We start from the raw sequence: 7,340 nt of genomic DNA, 5'->3' as shown, positions 1-7,340 counted from the left end.
TATACCAATCTCATTAATTTTAATGACTACATACTGTTTATTTATTGATGTACCTTTATTTATTTCAACATTCCCCAAATGATAGGCATTTGCCGTGTTTCTTATTCTTTGGCATGGCAATCAGTACTGCGATGAACAATTTTCTATCTGTGTCTTTGCAGAAACATGTAATTGGTTATCTATAATAGAAACTAGAAGGGGGATTTCTGGATCCAGCAATTACAGCCAAATTTCTCTCAATGGAAAAGCCATTTGAACCAAAACTACACGACAGAGCTCAGTTCCGTACACATTTGCCAACACCAGGTATTTTCAAATCTCTTAAATTTTGCAAACCTGGTGAAAAAGTATTTTTTAAAATAGCTTTCCCTAAATATTAGAGAGGTAGAAAAATATATTTAAAATATTTACCAACATTTTCTTAAACTTTTTAATATTATGTCTGTGGTCACACAGCAGTATTAAAATATTCAGTGGGCATATCTATGGATTTTTCTTTTATGTATTTGTATTTGATTCCTTTTGTATCTTTTAAGATCTTTTGTACTAAAAATTATAAATATATTCAATTTTATATTAGATATTTGGAGCTTAATTTTGTACATTTAGTTCAAATACCTCTGAGGAAAATTTCTATGTATTTTGTGTATATTTCACAAGTGGATAGTCACTGTCAAAAAAGAGCTTGATCCCCAATAAATGGTTTTTGAAATGGCAACTTTATTGTTTCTAGATTCAATGGGATGTTTTCCTCAGTTTTATTCTAGTCTATTCCACTTTGTCCCATTTCACCAGTACTAAGATGATTTTATGGCATGTTTTGTAACAGATAATAAGGAGATCTTCCTCATATTCTTCTTTTTGAATAATTTTCTTGGAATTCTTATTATTTCATATTCCAGACAGTTTTACCATCAGCTTGTCAAACTGGAAAGTATTTTTTTAGAGTTTTGTTTGGGATTGCACTGAATTAGTAGGTTATTTTGAGAATCTGTTATCTCTCTAAAATTATGTCTTTCCTTCCGAGACTGTGCTTCTCTTTTTTGTCTAGGTTTCATAGATTTCTTCATTTAGTCTTATACAACTTTATTAAATTATAGATCTCTTGTATTTTTGTTTTGATTTTGAATTAAATTTTGTGTGGTTTGTTTGGGTCAGTAGCAATAGCTGATGGCTTACCTGTCTTGCTTACAAAAATGCTTTTTAATAGTTTATTTTTGGCAATTGATTTTACTTCATGTTCTACCAAATTTCCTTTAAAATTAAGTTTTCTTTTTCTGTCTCTTTAGGGGTGTGTGTGTGTGTGTGTATACGTACATCTGCATCTGTGTATATGGAAAATGCATGTGTTCATTTTTAGTTTAAAATGACATTTTAATTTTATTGATACATTTTTTAAAGAAAACTTTATTGAGTTTTGATTAACCAATTTTTAAAAACTTTCATCTAAATGGTCATATCATGTTACACATTTAAACTCTGAATCAAAACTTAATGTTGAACAATGTCGTGAGCCCTCCTTCTGTGTTCTGAGATAAATGATATTTGGTCACGATGTGTTAATCTTTTAGTATACTATTGTAGTTAATTTTCTAATATTTAAAATTTTTATACATATGATTATATGTGAGGTTCATTTATATTTTGTGCTTGTGTATAATAATTTTAAAATCCAGTTTGACGGGACACCTGAGTGGCTCAGTCGGTTAAGTGGCAGACTCTGGATTTCAGCTCAGGTCATGATCTCAGGGATTGTGGGATCAAGTCCCACGTTAGACTCCCTGCTCAGCATGGAGTCTGCTTGTACCTCTCCCTCTGCTCCTCCCTCTGCTTGCATGCTTTCTCTCTCTTTCTCCCATAAATAAATAAATAAATAAATAAATAAATTAATTAATTAATAAAAATAAAATCTTTAAAATCCAGTTTGAGGTTTATATTATGCTATCTTTAAATCAAGCATTGGAAATCTTTGTTTTTTTTCCTATGGTCTTACTGACTGTTTAATATATTTAAATCCATTTAGTGAATTTACATTTTCCTATTAAAGTTCCATTTAATTTGGATTTTTCAAATTTATGTGTATTAAGCAGTATATAATATAGCTTTAATTTTGTGATCAAGTCCTCTTTTGTCCCATGTTTCAAGTTCTATCTCACATCTTCATTAATTTCTTCCGTCTTCTTATTTGAGTTAATTTGGTTATTGTCATAGTTTCTTGAATTAACAGCTTATTTTGATTTTTTTTCAGTCTTTCATGCTTCCTAAACAAAGCATTTATGATTACACAGTTGCCTCTGGTAAACATTCTGGTTGCCTTGATGGGTTTTGATGAGTCCTCTTATTTTCAGTTATTTCTAAATAGGATATAACTTCTATTTATATTTTATCTTTGATCTAAGAGTTATTTAAGTAGGTTTCTTCCTTGGTTTCCAAGTGTACTCAGTTGTTGTTTTACATGCTTTCCTTTTTTGTCAACACTCATTACATTCACATTGTTTAAAGAATGTGGCCTCTACAATTTATAGGTTTCACAATTTACTGAGGGTTTTGTTCCTTGAACATGACTAAGTTTATGTTTATAATTTTTGTTGAAAAAAATCTGTATGCTCTCTTAGTTAAATGACATAAACTAAGATATTTTTAATCCTCTGCATTCTTACATTTTTCAATCTAATATTTTATTCTGGTCAGATGTTTGCTAGTCTTTCACTATAACTGCAGATTATCATCAGTTCCTTTAAAATGTATGTTTTTATTGCAATTCCTACCTACCCTCTTGCACTAGTTTTACAAATTTAGACTCTTTACATTGTGGCCTTGTGGTTCATCAAGTAGATGAAGGAGACACCCCTACTCATAAACAATGGACTGTTCAAGGTGATGGGCATTAGAAGAAGAAGTAAAAATACTTGTATGATTTGGCTTGGAATCCTGTGCATCTGTTCTACCTGAGATCATCTTGCTCCAGATGACTATCAGACCCATGATTAAGAAACATAAAAGATAGCTGTTGAAATTCCCTGATATTTGGGGGGGTTATGTTATGCAGCATTTTTGTAGCAGAAATGTGACTAAACCCAACTAGTTATAGGATTGGGTTGCTAACCTAATGAAGATTGAAAATACCTGGCATCAGCTTTGGGTAAATGTGACAGACAGTGATGAAACCATTATGGGGGAGTTGTGGACTTTGTTACACAGTGGTGAATTATGTAAATTTATCACCTACAATGATCTGGAAGGCAAAAAATGAACCTAATAACTTTGTAGTGTTGGACAAAGAGGTTTTATGGCAAAATGTTGATAGCATAAGCTGGTTGGTATGAAATGCATTTTAAAAGGCATTTCAGCAAATCCCTGGGTCACTCAGCTGTTTAGCGCCTGCCTTCCATCCAGGGCGTGATCCTGGAGTCCCGGGATCGAGTCCTACATCGGGCTCCCTGCATGGAGCCTGCTTCTCCCTTTGCCTATGTTTCTGCCTCTCTCTCTCTCTGTCTTTCATGAATAAATAAATAAAATCTTTAAAAAATATTTAAAAAAATAAAAAGTGTTTCAAAAAAATTGGGGCTTAGGAGTTCATTGGAAACAAACATAATATATTTTTGAAAATCTAAACTTTTAACAGAGCTCTATTACTATTCTGGACTAAAAGTCTGTGACTTTTGAAGATTGAAAAAATCATGTACCCACCTTTTGCCAGGCAGAAAACGGACTAGGAAATCTCCTCTATTGGAAGGACAGAGACTCCCTTATCCTTTTCAGATGTGGCCAAGTAAGGTTGATGATAAGGGATGCTGCAAAGAGAACAGAGTGGAGATCTACACCGAGGGTAGAGAAGTAGGCCTAGTAAAGGATCATTCTTTACCCCAGAGGAAGAGAATCTGGTAGTATTTGTAAGATTACTGAATTGTTATGAACTAGTTGCTTTTTAAGCCTTCTATTTCCCCCTCCTTTTAAAATTTTTTGTTGTTTTATTTTAAGATTAGCTACCTAGGCTGCCCCAATTTCTTGTTTTTTTAAGCTGGTCTCATCTCATCACTGGATGTTGAATATATAGAGGACAGGTTATTTACTATTTTAGTTCATACTTCTATGGATCAAGAGGAGCTGCTTTTGGACTTGACTTGGATCATATAAGGCCTTGGATTTTGAGCCAGTTTTCATAATTTGATACTTTTGCAGTGTTCCAGGGCAAGGGGGTATATTATGTGACTGAGAGATAAGTGAATAATTATGGGGAAATGACTTACTGATCATAGATCCACAATTTTGTAGCAATTTTATCCATAGACATGGAGCATTCCATTTGACAGCAAAGGCCATTGACCTATCAAATAAAGTACATTTGATTTTTCTTAAGCCCAAGTCCTATTTTTGAACACATAAATGTATTTCAGAAATATTAGCTAAAGATGATTTTTAAATGATAGACATTACTAAAGTGATAGAATTTTATAAATACTAGATTCATATGAAGAAAATGAACCCATTATAAATACAATAAATCCCAAATAAATACTTTGTTACCTGCTTGTGGAGGCTGGTAAACAAATTAGGAGAAAGATTTTTTTTGAATCTAAAAATTCTTGAAGATTGAGAATGGTTACCATTATCACCTTATGAAAAACTACTTTCTTTAGGCCTAAAGATTATTTATTATTTACAAAGGATAATATGTACTTCCAGTACTTTATTTCTTTGTCATAGTTTTCTTTCTATATAAGTACTTACTTGTATACTGACATTTATTTAAAAGTGAATTCTCAAAGACTTGTAGAATAATCACAATGAGAAAAGTGCCGAACGATTTTACGAGGCAATAATCCAGTTCTCTTATTGCAAAACACTCTAACCAGCCTTCAGCCTTATAGTGTATCCACGCGGGAACCAGATTATTGCCTCATAAAACAGCTCGGTGCTCCTATTATGGCTTAAATATAATTGTGTTTAAAGACCTTGTTGATTCCATTTAGCAAAATTAGTTTTTATCTTATTTCATGATAACAATGGTTTCTAATAACCTTGATGATATTTTGATGTGTGCCCAATTATGTTTACAAGAATATTTTTTTTAAGTAAGATTTCTACTGAAAAAAATTCTAATCTTTATTGTTATAATTCATTGTCTTTTTTTTCCTGAGATAATATATTTAACTTAATCAGTTAATTATTTCCTGATATTAACTCATAAAAAAAGCTAATTTTTCTCTCTTGCACATTCATCAACAAGAAGCTGGGTTTCTGTGATATACATTTACTGTTATATATTCTAATGTTAGACAGTTTTGGATCTAAATCCAGATTTTAGCACTTTTAAGATGCGTGGCCATGATCAAGTTGCTTTACACTCTAAGCCTCACCTTTGAAATTATTCACCTAATTTCAAAGCAAGAATATTGTAACAAAGATAGTGCTGATAGGAAATTTAATGAGAAATAGATGGCCTAAGTGTTCAATTACTTTTCCCCCCTTATGTTCATATATATTAGTTTTATATAAAAATATATGCATTATAGAGTCCATACATGCATATAAAATAAAGATTATAGATAAAGGAAATCACAGGAGAAATCTAGTCAAAAGATATTTTTGTGGCAATTAAGAATCATGGACTACAGAACAGGAATACAAAAAATAGATCATCTTCATAGGATACATTTCAACAATTTTTTTCTAACAAGAAAAGAGATAATTTGAGACTGAGTCAAAAATCACCGCAGAGGATGGAGATGATCATTGGATGTCCTCCAACATTCCTTAGCCAAATTTAGATAATTTAATTTTTGAGGCCCAGGAAATTTAGTTTTCTTTAAATATTACTATTCTAAAACATCGTTTTTATTTTTGAAGGTTATTTTATTATAATATTAGCAATGGCTTTGGATTTTATGAATGACTGTTTGGGTCATTTTTTCTTTCCTATAAACTGTGAAATATTCCCTGGACACTAATTCAGTGATTGCCTGCCCCTTTCTTTGTTTGATAATCACAACCGTAACTCGTATGATTCAGATTTCTTTTGCACTCAAGAGTGTATTTTTCTTAAGTCAAATTTAAGTATAGAAAATCATATAAGTTCTATTGTTCTACAAGATCTATGTATCATTCAGGAACCAATCTTAAACATTTTTTTAAAGTGAAATTGTAGATTCTGCTAACTTCAGAAATATTATTCGCAATACTCCGTATGAAGTAACCATTTGAATTCTGCAAGTATATGTAACATTAATTATCAATTTACCTTATTTATCAAAGGCATGTTGGATGTCTGGAATGTTGTGTAGTGTAATAAATTTAGTGCAATTCATAAATACTTAAAAAAAATTCCCAGCACATGGTAGGTATTGTGTTAGTAACAGAAAGTATGAAAGGTCTTGCTGTTTTTGTCATTTTCACTAACACTGATTTCAGTTATATTCAGTAACTTGGTCACTAGATATCTATTCAGTTTAATTTTTTCCCCAAACTATTTATTTATTTTTCCCCCAAACTTTTTAAAGAAGCATATACTCCTGGGAAATATTTATAAAGGAGGATTATGAACTACTTCTTAATCTGGAAAGTTGGGGGAAGAGAAAGATTAGCGGTCATGACTATCAATAGTGAACAAAGGGAGAAGAAAATAGGAAATGGATTATCTTACTTACCCACCACTAAACATATGGTAACTTCTCTAATCAATTTTGTACCATTTTTAGAATTATTCTGATTTTAAACAAAGAAGAAATCAGAGTGAAATCTGCTTACTTAATTATGTGACATTCCTTTTAGGGCCAAGCACTGCTAAGACCCTGAGGTTTGATGTGTTAACATTTTCTTGGTCCCTTGAAAAATGACATCAGTGAAATTCACAGAACTCACTGCCTTCTCCTTCATAGGGGTATTGTGAAAATGTCCATTAACATTTATAGAGTGCTTTGAGCTCCTAAAAAGAAAGACATTACCTAAGAACAAAATAAATAATTTTAAAAGCAACATTTGAATAATTTAATTGTAAATGAATCAAACACACAAGCGTTAAACTTACATAAATACAAGCGTGAAATTAAGCGATGGGGGACTTGGCCAAGCCTATTTTAGGTTTTATGAAATGGAAACATCTTAAACATGGTTTGATAGATTTCATAAACCTAGTATGTAGACAAGTTTGCCAGTCCTTGATACTACAAATAAATATTTCATTATGAGTATTCAAAAGAACTCATATTTCTAATAATCTGACAAATTCTCAAGAGAAACTCATAATGTTAAAGGGATATTTATTTCAAATAAAAAATTATTGCTTCATTTTATTAAATATTGATTGCAAAGATAAGTCTTATGTTGTATCCATCCAACTG

At 31.4% G+C, this 7,340-nt stretch overlaps 1 long non-coding RNA gene across 1 annotated transcript; it reads right to left on the bottom strand.

Annotated features, from left to right (window-relative positions):
* Positions 1-3,685: 3,685 nt before the first annotated feature.
* LOC140637536 (uncharacterized) lies at positions 3,686-6,919 on the bottom strand. Its single transcript, XR_012034631.1, has 3 exons — positions 6,748-6,919; positions 4,251-4,327; positions 3,686-3,794 (listed from the first exon to the last, which is right to left on the bottom strand). It is a non-coding gene; the product is annotated as an uncharacterized lncRNA (long non-coding RNA).
* Between the last annotated feature and the right edge of the window lie 421 nt (positions 6,920-7,340).

Source organism: Canis lupus, chromosome 8 (genome assembly GCF_048164855.1).
Source record: "Canis lupus baileyi chromosome 8, mCanLup2.hap1, whole genome shotgun sequence".
NCBI classification, from domain to species: Eukaryota; Metazoa; Chordata; class Mammalia; order Carnivora; family Canidae; genus Canis; species Canis lupus.
This window is presented reverse-complemented; position numbering and strand designations above follow the sequence as displayed.